Genomic DNA, 14,562 nt, shown 5'->3' on the forward strand with positions numbered 1-14,562 from the left:
TACATTGTATATAAGTTAATAGTATTGTGCTTAATTTCCTACTGTTGACAATGTATTATGGTTATCTAAGGTGCTATTATTGGGGAAAGCTTCATAAAGGATTTCGGGACCTCTCTATTATTTTTACAACTATTGTGAGTCAAACTGAAAAAATAATTTCAAAATGAAAAAAATAATGTAAAATAACAACCACTAAAAACAGTCATGGTCATTGTTTATACAGATGCTACAAAATGAGACAGAGGTTAAGTAAACAATCACAAAAATCTCAACTGTAACAAGCCCTATGAAGCAAGACACTGAAATACAAGAGCCCTATGGAATTTTACACGAATTAGAAAACCAGGGAACACTTCCCTATTGTAGCCAAGTCAATTATTAAAAATTAACTAAGTGAAGAGGGAAGGGTAGAACATAAGGCAGATAGAGCAGCATATACGAGACTCTGGAATGACAAGTATGCAGCGTTTAAAGAAGCAGAGTTCATCAAAAGTGTACAGCAGAGGCCTCCCTGGTGGCGCAAGGTGTTAAGCACCGCACTATGAAGCAATCTGCGGCCTCTGCAGCACAAGCTGGATCCCCCAGCCAGCCAGGGAGCAACCCACATGGCGCAATAGACCGCTGTCTTGCCCGCTGCTCCCCTCAGCAGTGTTTCAGTAGATCTGCCTGTTCTGATCCCCAGTCTGTCTCTGGTGAATCCTCTCACCACCCCCCACCTCTGGCCTGTACCCAGCTTTTGTATGCATAAATAAATAAATCTTTTTTTTAAAAAAATGTGCACAGCAAAGTGGGGAAGGATGCTAAGACTTGGTTCAGGCACCAGTTAAGACAGGTGTCCCAATAGCAATGAGTTGCTTCTAGCTGTTTCTAAGGTGGTCTACCCTTTACATGAAAATTAACTCCAGAGAAAGAGATATCCTCTTTACTTTTGAAGCAGACATATCTGCATAGGACAGAAATCTTTCGTTAATTCAGTTACATAAAAATTTACACACTCAAGCACAGATCATTATCTCAGTGCTAACCATTATATGTAATTTTTATAACATTTTTATCCAAATATTTTTATAAATGTACACATCATTAAAAAAAATAGCCTCCATTTTCACAAAGTGGACATTCACCCAGGTGAAGAATTAGAGTATGGTGAGTTCCCCAGGAGCCCCTCTGATAATCCTTCTTAATCACCTCACCTTCCTTCCTCCCAAAAGATGGCTGCTATGTTGACTTCTGTCCTCATATCTAACTTTTACTTGTCTCACGTTTCTAAGTGGAATTACTACCTATTCTTTTGCAGATGTTTTCTTTCACTCAATGTTTTGTTTTTAATTTATCGATGCTATTGCATATAATAGTAGTTTAGTCATTTTTATTATTGTTATTACACTATGTGGATATTTATTAATATACCAATTAAATCTTGATGGAAATTTGTTTTTTCTATCCACTTACTTTTAAGCATACCATATAACATTTCAAGTCATTATTTTTTAGTGTAGAAGAATCATTTATGTAATTTTTTTTAGTTGAATCCACAATACATACATAAATTGAATTTTTAACAATATAACAACAGGGTCATAATATTCTAATACTGGAAAAACAAACTTAAGAAATCTTTTATTGATGAAGGAGTTGAAATATGAATGGAAAAATTTATAGGCTGGGAGACAAAGTATTTAATTTACAATGTCTAAATCACATTTAATTTTCCATTTGGTGATTCATATACAGTTATTATAGCTATCTCTTAATTGTATTTCTTACACAAAATAGGGGAAATAAAATCTTTAATTATATGGTTTATAAATGTTAGGCTTCAAAATTTTTCTAAGAACTTACATTATTTTCTAGAAACTTTGCTATGTTTGTCTATTTGCTTTACTATTCATACTGCCCACCCCATATTTGATCTATGTTTTATTAAAAAATGTTTTGGTTTGAGTCCTTTGAGGAACAATTGTAAATATTAGACAAACAAGAGATTTACTGGAAGAAAACATCTGTGAGGTGAAAAGGGAAGGAATCAGAGAAGGTGGGGAGAACCTCAGAGCCAAATGTGTATATGGCCTCTGAGAATACCAGCAGGAGAAAACTGACTAGGAATGTCTCACACTGCAATGCTGCTTCTGCCAGATTGAGGGGGCATTCTGGAGACAAATCTATCCATTAGAGGAACTCCAAGTGTCAGGAATCCCTGACCTTCACTGGAAGTAGCCAGCATGAAATGTAAAACAACTGTGTATGGGGGTGGGTCAAGAAAAGTAACAGCTGGGATTGTCAGTCAATTATGCTCCCACAATATATGATCTGAGCATTTTCATCCATAGTTGTCACAGTCCAACCCTAGAATTACATATATCTACTTCCACAAATAGTTTCTTCAAGAATAATTCCTTCAAATCGAATAGAAAACCCACAGATTTATGGACAACTAATCTTTGAAAAAAGAGCAAAGACTATGCAATGTAACAAGGGCAGTTTGTTCAATAAATGGTGCTGGGAAAACTGGACTGCTGCATGCAAAAAATGAAGCTAGACTACTACCTCACACCGTGCACAAAAACCAACACAAAATCAGTTAAAGAACTATACATAAGACCTGAAACCATAAAATATATAGAAGAAAAAATAGGTGAAACACAACATGAGATACCCCTCAGTAACATCTTTGAAGACACATCACCCAAAGCAAATATAGTGAAGGAAAAGATGTACAGCTGGGACTACATCAAATTAAAGAGCTTCTGTACAAAAGAGGCAAAAGAGACAATAACCAAAACAAAGAGACACCCCACTGATTGGGAGAAAAGTTTTGTGCACAATACTAAGGATAAGGGACTGATCACAAAGATCTACAAAAAGCTGATGAAACTCAAAACTCAACAATAACAAAGTAAACAACCCAGTCAAAAAATGGGCAGAAGAGCTAAAAAGACACTTCTCCAAAGAGGAAATGCAAATGGCCAACAGGCATATGAAAAAATGTTCACTATCACACATAATCAGGGAAATACAAATCAAAACCACAGTGAGACACCATCTTACTCCAGTGAGAATGACACGTATCAAAATAAACTAGCAACAACAAATGTTGGCGAGGATGTGGAGAAATAGGAACTCTCCTACACTGCTGGTGGGAATGTAAACTGGTCCAACCATTATGGAAAGCTGTGCAGAGGTTCCTCGAACTACTAAAAATGGATCTTCCATATGACAGAGCAATTCCACTCCTAGGTATCTACCCAAAGGACACAAAAACATTCATTCAAAATGTTTATTGGAGCACTATTTACAATAGATAAGCTATGAAAACAAACCAAGTGCCCAAAAATATATGACTGGATCAAGAAGATGTGGTATATATAAACAATGGAATATTACTCAGCAACCAAAAAAAAAAAATAAACTCATGCCATTACAGCAACATGGATGGAGCTGGAAGGGATCATGCTCAGTGAAATAAGCCAGAAAGAAAAAGAAAAATATCAGATGGTTTCATTTATAGGAGGAATGCAGAAGATCCAAATAAGGGATCAGGGGGAAAAAGTAATTATAATAAAGTGAAAATCAAAATCAACAAGCAATTATAAACCAGAGACATTCTGCAGGGGGTAGAAGGGAGTAGGTTCAAAACAGGGATGGGAAGAGCACAAGGGACTATGGTAATGGTACATGGGTGAATTGATAGTGGGAATTTTACAGGGACTACAACTGAGAGGAGGAAGCAAACATTGCACAAAAATGAAGAACAATGTAAAAAATATATAAAACAAAAAATATAATTAAAAAGAATAATTCTTTCACATGGACTTCGCTTTCTGAGGAGAGACTTAGAAAATTTTCTGGTAAGAACTACCATTCATCACTAGAATTGGTCTCAAAGCACATGTGGAAATATCCATTTCTTCTTCCACTATCCTTTCTAAGTTACTTTCAGACTCCACTATCATCTTGATGACTTTCCTGGTAATGCAACCCAAACTATCATTCCTCCAGTTTCTGAGACCTTGTCAAAAATAAACTTTGCATGTTGGGATTTCTGCTGTAAGGATGTATTACAACATGTCAAGGGTATATCAGAAGGCTCACCAATGGATCATCTGGGATCCAAACATATTCCCTCTTGACTTCACTGTTCAAGAGCTGCCCTAACTTCTCTGCTGATCTGGACCAATTATCCCTTTCAGATCATGATTCCTCTCTTCATATGCTGATCCCTGAACACAGGAAACCCTAATTATCAGGAGATAGCCACACATTACACTTCAATGGAATATTTAGTGGTCCTCAAAATACAGTATTCTAAAAAGTGGGACCATCAGTCTTAGTCCCCCTCCATCACTTGATCTGTTCTCACATTTGCTACCACAAATACATTTTCCAGATTTCTATTTAACTAGTTACCTATTTAATTTGCAGAAACCCTGATGGACTATTGACAAGAGATAGGGAAATGACAGGGAATTATTCTTCCTCTCTTTTACTTTTGGCTGACTACCCAATAGCAACTGCAGCTCTTTTGTGGCTTCATTTCCTATGAGACAGCCCCTCTGACTATGATCCTAGCAACTTCTGGCTGCAGTTTCAAATGGTACAAGAAGACATTGGCTTCTGTGCTTTGAATGGACATCCACCATTGTCTCTTTTGCCTTTGAGAAGCTTGACTTTTCCTGTTGTCCATATCTCTGGTTTCAGTCACCACTCTTTTTTTATTCATCATCTGAATAATCTCTTTTATTGAATTTCTTATATTTTGAAGTGTTAAAGTGGTTTCTATTCTAATTCAATTTTAACTTATAGAGTCAGGGTAAATGTAAAAACTCAGGTCACTTTTATAAAATAATAACTAGTTTCTTTATATCTAGCTTTTAGAAAGAATGATTAAAATTTTCTTTTAAAACCTTCTTAAATTAATATATTACTATTATTATAAATTTAAGGATATTCATTTCTTTATGACATATTTCTAATTAACATGTTCTTAAAATCACAGCAAAATATGAATTAAGAAAGAACAAGAAATTACAATCCATAAAACATGTTTAATTGTTAAAGATATAGTATTTATACTGGAGACATATAATTCTAATTCCATACTGCTCATACTGGCATTTAAAAATTATTAATTAGTTTAAAATGAAATCAATGCCTATATATTACAAAATAGAAATGTGTATTAATTTAGATATTTTTCTTTTCTACTTCTTGAGTTTTCAAGCCAATAGGTAAGGGTAATAAAATGCTCAATGATGCATTTGTTAATGCCTTTTTTAATGGAGTGTCCAAATACAGATTTATCTACCATATAGATTCATGTTCACCATTTAGACTGAACTATAATGAACACATTTATCTGTTTCTTGATCTCTACTGATAATGTTTGACTAGACAAGTAACTCTTCTCAGTGTTTCAGATCAGTCTGCATTTCAAGCACTATCAGTTCTCCAGACTTGCACAGTCTAACATCAACTATGATAAAGAGTTCTTTCAGTGCAAAAAGAAAAAAGCAAAAGGGGAAAGAAAATCAAGTTCAGTGGAAATGGATATTTCTTTGCTGTTTTACTTTATAACCCCACTTACTTGACACATAAGAGAAAAAAATTATATCAACTACTGACTTTGTTAATTACCTCAACTCTGTGATCTTGTCTACTGGACATTAGTAGTATCCACCTCAGTTATTACCCTATCAGTCATTTTTGGCAAGGCCTGACCCATATAGTTCCTAATCACTCAAATCCTCTTATGTTCCCATACTAATCTAATTGGGAGCTATTTTAGAGACCTTATGTTCCTATGCTAATCTAATTGGGATGTATTTTCTACACGTCCTTAATAAACATTCTACTATAATTGACCCAACACAAAAATACTCAATACACCCAGTGAACTGATTACTGTCACCTTATACTGGAATAAAATTATTGGCATAAAATCAAAAGATGTTAGCAAAGCCTTTCTGATATACTATGCATTTGAATCTTCTTTATTTTTTTTCTCAAATCAAAAAGACTAATAGGGATGCCAACTCATTTTTTGGCTTAAACAGAGTAATTCATAAAGTTCAACATAATAGGCTCCTGAAACAAGCTCACCAAAGGACATATATTGATCATGGGCTATTTCACATACATGTGAAATTACTACCTAATACTATTTATATAGTAAAAACAATCACAAATGGCTATAATCTCATAAACTCCACAAAACGCTAAAAAAAAAAAATTCCCAAGGCATCAACATTTTCTCTATACTGACCTGTTGATCTTGCAAGCTTTCAAAGCCATTGTATATGTAGAAGAATTTTAATAAACCTATTTGAATAGGTTTAGAGTCCTTACATCCACTTATAGTAACAAGCCAAATTACCACAAAAGAAATGTGGGTGCTTGTCCCAGGTTTGACATGAACTAGTCTTAAAAATCTTAACAAATCGGGCCTCCCCGGTGGCACAGCGGTTGAGCACTGAGCTGCGAAGCTGCCCGCAGCCTCTGCAGCGCCGGTTCGATCCCCGGCTGCTCCCCGGCCACCAGAGGAGGATCCCACATGGCGGGCAGACCTCTCCTGCCGCCCGCTGCTCCCCTCAGCAGTGTACTTCGGTCCTTCTGCCTGTTCTGCTCCCCGCTCTGGCTCTGGTGAATTCTCTCACCATCTCACACTTCTGACTGTACCCAGTACTTGTATAATTAAATAAACGAATGAATGGATAAATAAATAAATAAATCTTTAAAAAAAAAATCTTAACAAATCACTGTCTAAACTATCATTCTGTTCACTTGAAAAGAAAGGATATTGACCTGATTATTTCTATGGTTCTTTTCTTTATAGAAATGACTCACTGTATGATTCTATTCTAGAGAATTGTTTTTAATAGCCAAGAGCAATCTGTTTCTGCCTCTTAAAGCATTCTGAGCTAAATTCTCAACTTAATAAGGATGTAATACTGCTTAAATTATATGTGATTCCCACAATTATAAGACCCATGAATCTGAATTTGTTACTATATCATTCATGGAAATTTTCTTTTGTAATTATTTTGACATACAAATGCTTGCAAAACTATTTTTACAGCCATGCCCGCTGCTCCCCTCAGCAGTGTCTTTCGTCGGTCTGCCTGTTCTGTTCCCTGCTTTGGCTCTGGTGGGTTCTCTCGCCCTCCCACGCTTCTGACTGTACCCAGTGATTGTATAAATAGATAAATGAGTCTTTAAAAAAAAAACTATTTTTACAAATATTGAAATGTTAAAAATTTAAGTTTAAATTGGCAGTTGTTGATATTTTTCCATATCCCTCTTATTTTTTGCAGTTCTCTGAGGCACATGCTCCTAGGTAAATTTTCCATAAAAGTCATTAATGTTCCCATACCCTCAAGGCAGAAGTCTGAGGATCTGATATTCCCCATAATTGACTGCCTCGGCCAGTACCAAAACCCATGAATAAATACTGTACTACCAAGATAGTTCTAGCATTCTGCCACAGCTCTGAAAAGGCCTGCACTGCTTTAAACTGACTCAGAAATCCAGATTTTCCCATTGTGAACGCTATTGCTGCTATTGCTGAAGGTACCCAAAAAGAAAAAAAAAAGAAAACCACTTTCCCTTAATTCCTTCCTTACTCACACCAGGACTTCCCATTAGCAGAATGGAACAAGGAGTCAGTTGCCAAGAGAGTCTGTGATGTATAGTTTGTTGGCTTCCATCCCCTTGTGTTTCAGTGAAAAGCATGGCAGAATGGGAATGATTCTGAGAGCCAATAAATAAGCACTTGATGAGCTACCTCTATGGTTCTTGAGCATCCATTCTTACCTATTATACCCCTATTAATCTTCCATATGCAATACTCAAAAGCATTTGATTCTTTCACTTCATAAAACAACTATTTTTTATACAAATTAAGTTGCTCTCAGAGAAAGGGGAAATAGAACCTTAAGTCTCCATATCCATCTCTGTGTTATGTTACCTATTTTTTGTTTCTATCATATAATATCTAAACTCTGAATTCAGCAAAACTAAATTACACTGTCACACACTACCAACACTTACATGAAAGAGTAGGTGAGAAGGAGAAATTGAAATGAGAAACAAAAGTTACTGAATATACATGAATGCATACATACACATTAAAGCACAGATATGTAAATAATATGCAAGCAAGAAAATGTGCTTAGATGCTACTATACTCTTTTCTACAAATGATTACCCAACCATACTTCACATTAATAACCACCGCCATATCACATAAGGATGTTTTAGTAAACAAATAAAGCATATGTGATAGTGGTCCCCAAATCTCTATTGCCTATTTCTACTGATGTCTGTTTTGTTGATCTGTAGACTCAGTCAGAGCTACACGGTAGCAACATCATATATATTGTGTTTACCGAGTGTCTTGAGGGCTTTCCTTAATTTAATCTTGTGTTGTTTTGTTTATCATGACCCCTAGGCATACAAAATTCACTGACAAAGTTACAGTAAGAGGCAACACCAAGTGATTGATTTGGAGAGGAAAATATAGGTGATTTGGAGATATAAAAATTGAAAATCAGTGGTGGTTATTGTTCAGCAGTCAGGTACATCCCATTTCACCACAGCTATGATTCTGAAGAAGAACTAAGTGACAGAAACTGTCACTGTTGGAGGCACCCTGGTGGGAGTGCAAACTAGTCTAACCACTATGGAGAGCTGTGTGGAGATTTTTTGACCTACTAAACATAGAGCTTCCATATAATCCAGCAATTCCACTCCTAGGTATTTACCCAAAGGACACAGAAACATCAATTCCAAAGAGCACCTGCACCCCCATGTTTAGAGCAGCACTGTTTACAATAGCTAAGCTTTGGAAACAACCCAAATGCCCAAAAATAGATGACTGGATCAAGAAGATGTGGTACATATACACCACGGAATATTACTCAGCATTCAAAAAAAAGATAAACACATGCAATTTGCAGCAACATGGATGGAGCTAGAAAGGATCATGCTCAGCGAAATAAGCCAGAAAGAAAAAGAAAAATACTGGATGGTCTCACTCATAGCAGGAATCTAGAAAACTTAAATAAGGGACCAGGAAAAAGAATAACTATAAGAAAGAAAATATCAAAATCAACAAACAACTATGAGCCAGAGACACTCTGTGGGGGGTGGGAGGTGGGGAAAGGAGGGCTTGGGGTCAAAATAAGGGGGTTGTAATTGTATGGGGAATATAAAAAATAAAATTTAAATAAAATGTGAAAAAAATATATCCATAAGCTAAAAAAAAAAAAAACTTCAAGAAGGGCCTATATCAGATATGAAGAAACTTCTAATGAAATGAACTGAATACCAGACAAAGGAGGGCATTATTTCCAGCAGTATGACCATCAGGACCAGGGCAAAAAGTTTGTTATGTTGAAAGAAAAGACTGGAACTTAACTAGGATGTTGTATTTTCTGATAGATCTGGATGGTTTGAACAATTCAATAATCATTATGCATAACATAATATGAAAGTGAGTAGTATGTCTGCCTGATATAAAGGCAGTTGGAAACTCTAGATAAGATCCTTGTGGAGGAAAATTACTTACTGGAGCACATCTTCAATATGGATGAAACCTTCCTATTCTGGAAACAGATGCCTGAAAGTACTTTACATTGCAAACCAATGCCAGATTTTCAATGATAGCAGTTTTACTTGGCAGCAACATTATAGGATTGTAGGCTACAAATTAAAATTCTTGGTGATCTAGCACAGTAAGAACTCCAAGGCATTTAGTGAATCAATAAACACACCCTGCCATTGTACTCAAGGAAGAAATCATGAATAACTCTCTTCCAAGATGCCCTTCTGAATTGCTGTGCCAGAAATAAAGTAGTGTTTTAGAGAATAGCACTCTTCTCAAAATTCTGCTGTTGGTGATAGTCAACCAAGTATCAAAATGATGCTTCTTCCTCCAAATACCATATCTTTGATCCAACCAGTGGATAAAGAAGTTACAGCAGCTTTTTGGGCCTAGAACTGAGGATCTCCACACAGACTATCACTACAACTAAGGAAGATGCAGAAATGACATTTGCACAATTCTGGAAAGATTACAAGATCTATGACTGCATTGAGAACTTTGCATAAGCTTAGGAAGATGTCTCCAAGAAGTGATGCATCTGACTTGGAAGAAGACACTTAAGAGATTCATGCATGACTTCAAGGGATTTGCCAAAGGAGAGGAGCTGCAAAAATCAACAAGGCTATGACTGAGGTAACAAGTAACTTTAACTTGAGTGTGGATGAAGATGACGTAGTGGAGTGCTTAGAGGTGGTTCCTGAAGAATTGACTAATGAGCTGTTGGAACTGTAACAGAAACACATAGCTTAAGAAGTGGCAAGAGAAAACTATAGAAGAATAAAAGGACCCCAAAGAAAGTTCACAGTAAAAGAGTTTAATAGAAGATTTTACAGACCTCAGCAAAAGATACTTAAAATGTTTGAAAACATGGACCCAAACCAAAAGGCTTATATAATAAAGAAGGGTGTTCATGGTGTATTATCTTTGCTACAAGCAAATCTTTGATAGAAGAAAGAAAGAAAGCAAACAAGGGACATATTTTTGAAAAGTGACCCCTGCTCAAGAATGCGTCAGGCAGGTACTCCAGGACATATTCCAGAAGACGGTATTAGTTTCAGAGGAGATGGCAGCTGTGTATGAGTTATTGCCCCTGAAGACCTTGCAGCAGAACAAAATATGGAGGTGGAAGACAGTGATGTTGCCGATTCTGATCCACATAGTCTTAGGCTAATGTGTGTGCTCATGTCTTGATTTTTAACAAAAAGTTTAAGAAGCAAAAGAATTTAAAAATAGAAAAAAAACTTCTAGAATAAAAAGAAACAATTTGTACAATTGTATGTCTTTGGGTTTTATGTTGTGCTATTACAAGAATCAAACAGTAGAAAATTAAGGGAAAAAGTTACAGTAAACTATAATTAGTTTATTATTGAAAAACATTTTTTATTAATTTAGTGTAACATAAGTTTACAGTGCTTATACAGTCTACAGCAGTGCAAAGTAATATCCTAATGCTTCCCCTTCACTCACCACTCACTGACTCACCACATTAACTTTCAATCCTGTAACCTTCATTCATAGGAAGTTCCCTATACATGTATAATATTTTTTAAATTTTATACACATTGTTTTACTGTACCTTTTCTAAATTTGTTTAGAATTTGAATCATTGTTACAATTGCCTACAGTATTCAGTATAGTAGGATGCTGTGCAGGCTTGTAGCCTGGGAGCAGCAGACTGGCATACAGCCTAGGTGTCATAGGCTATACTATTGGGTTGTCAGAAAAATCATATTTTTCTGTTTTTCAAGCAAAAATGCATCATAACTTTTCCAACAACCCAATATAAAAGGTTTTGTTAGCTCACGTATAACTTTGCCCAATGACAAAATCACCAAAAGGTGCATTTCTCAGTAAGTATCCCCATAGTTAAATGATGCAAGACTGTATATAACTAGGTAGATTAAAAAAAGAGACAGATATATGGAAATGGTAGTAGATATGAAGATGAAATCTAGAAAGCATAAATACTTAAACATTAAAAGAAAGATTAATCAGTAGTGGGAGAGGTTTTTTACCCTCCACAATCCTGTTTGAGAAATTATAGGAAATGAACCAAAACCAGAAAAATGCATATGAGCAGATATAGGCATTATTCCTCACATTGTTTCAGAAAGCTCACAGGTGGTCTGAAATCCATCAATTTTCTGCAATAATCATTTGTTATTTGTCTAAGTGGAGAAAATTAAGATGCTCTAAAGTAGAAAAGGAAAGGTAGCCTACCTGTTATTAGAGAAATTCTCTATACTTGTAGGAAATGAAAACAAAGTCTTTTCTAAGATTAAAATGAGTACATAATATCAAAAGCAGATTATTTTTACATGAGTAGATAGTTGTTTGTTTTGGGCAATTTCAGAGGAAAAGTTTCTATTCATGAATGAATACCATCTTTGAAACATTTTGAATTTTATTTCTAGGTACTATAAAACTAAATTCAAATTATTCACTCAAAATAGCTTATTATAACTTGATTATCTTTCACAAAGACATTGAATTTTATTTAATTTTCAAACTGGCTCACTTAAGAAATCCCTTTGCATTATAATCCAGCAAATACATGAAGACTCTAGTGTGGAACGAAGAAAACATTTTCTTCTGTGCAATAGTCTAGTGATTAATATCTGATATATGTAGAAGTACAGTTTTGATTTTCTCTGAAAATGCAGATCAAGCATTTTAGCTGGAGGACTTTTCTGTCCAATATTTTCACTTTTTTCAGATTTTATAAATAGCTTTAGAGTTATGTATCTTCCCTGAATCTCAACTATCTCCTTTAGTTAACAAATAAGAACGAAATTTGTTCAAACTCACAAATACTGTATATAATTCCATTGATTGGTGCTTATATTGATGCTGCTTAGGTTACCAAATTAACAGAGCAAATTAGATACCTAAAAACAAGTACCCAAGGAAAAAATAATTGTAAATTGAATAAGTTACTTGATTTCTTTTCTTAGTACTCTTTTCAAGCTATTTCAGGGGTTAGGAAGGTAGATGGAATGGGAATGAGAGTAATAAAACAATTATTTAGTCTATGTAGATTTATATAAATTTTAACATTAAACACTTAAAATTCAAATAGCAAAATGTCTAATTCAAGTTCTGAAATAATTTCTTACAAATCCAGCTTGATAATTTTAGATCAGTGGTAATATCTCAATTAACAATTGTTATTATAAATGTTCAGCCTGTTTTACCTTGGATTCTATCTAATGTTTTGTGGTCTCTCATTTACTTTTTAGGTACCAACTTTTTTCGAGGGGCTAATGTTTCTTGGATATCAGGGCCAAAGGTGTTTGTTTTGGTAATAACCCCAGCACTCTTCTGGATATTACTCAGGCACAATATAGAATTCATAAGGCAGTGCTTCACTAAAGCAAATACTGCAATAATTTATCAGGGGTACTTTCTTTTTTTTTTATAATTTTTTTTTTTTTTTATAGAGGCATGCTTTATTTTATTTGTTTGCTGGTTTGTTTGTTTTGTTTATACAAGCACTGGGTACAGTCAGAAGTGCGGGAGGGAGGGTGAGAGAATTCACCAGAGCCAGAGCGGGGAGCAGAGCAGGCAGAAGGACCGAAGTACACTGCTGAGGGGAGCAGCGGGCGGCAGGAGAGGTCTGCGCGCCATGTGGGACCCTCCTCTGGTGGCCGGGGAGCAGCCGGGGATCGAACCGGCACCGCAGAGGCCGCGCGCAGTTTCGCAACCCAGCGCTCAACCGCTGCGCCACCGGGGAGGCCCTATCAGGGGTACTTTCATCCCTGAGAATTCAAGAAGGTTATCTCCTATAAGCTGAGAACCATTGTTTCTACATTTTGGCATTAGTTATGGAACAAAAAGTGACATTTTCTTCAGTGGGTTCTCAGTAAATATTTGCCAGTACAAACAATTAAGAAATCATCAGTCAAATCAGGAACCTCAATTTGAGCTTCATATATAGGAATAATTTTTTCATTTATCTGCATACATACATGTTACATCTTTTCTTTCTTTGAACTATATTAGTTATTACACTGAAGCTCTGAATCTGTCACAATGATTAAATTGTACATCATTCTTAGTACCTTATATAAATTTCTTTTTGGTATATTAGCTCTTTTTTGTCCAACAGCATTAACTTTATATAAAACTTAAATCATATTTTCATATTAAATGAAATGTAGGTGCTGAACTGAATAAGTAAGCCAAGAGTATTAAAGATTGCAAATATTTACTCAACCCATATTTATGGAGTATCTACTTGAATGAAGATATTATGCTTTTGATTTCTAAACTTGAATGCTAATTACAAAGACATGGACATCATGGAGCACATTCTATTGATATAGACAGGGAATCACATTATAGGTTAAAATTTGAGGTAATTAGTACTACAGTAGAGAAAAACACAAGATGCAATAGAAATAAAGAAGATTGTGTGAAGGGTAGAGCTAATAAGAACTTAATAGGGGCATGATGCTACTTTGAATTTCACATCAATAGAAATTTTATATAATTACCTTTATTTGTTTAAAATAATCCTTAGATCACTGGTAATGTCTCATTTATGTACATTATTTACCAAATAATTTATTCATTTTTAAGCTATATGTATACTAAATGCAACAAAGTTGAAAACAATTAAAGAGCTCTTAGGTATTAGATCTCTAATAAAAAAAAAAACCTAATAACATGACTGCAATAGGAATACACTGTTATTTCAAGAGCAGATTTATTATTCAATTTGATTTTAATCCTGACCACAAAGCAGCAAAATCTGTATGCTCATATTTTCAGTTGTAGTTGTGATTCATTCAAGCAATACCAATAAGATCAACCTCAATGCAGATCTGTTATACATGTTCATTTGCTCCAAGTGCTAAACTTGAAAGATAATCTAATGTTGCCTAATTTAAAAATTACATGTTGCGTGCTCTCATAAGTTAGCAAAATTGTGCCATTTAGTTTCAATACTGACTTGACAT

Source organism: Talpa europaea (genome assembly GCF_964194135.1).
Source record: "Talpa europaea genome assembly, chromosome: 2".
NCBI classification, from domain to species: Eukaryota; Metazoa; Chordata; class Mammalia; order Eulipotyphla; family Talpidae; genus Talpa; species Talpa europaea.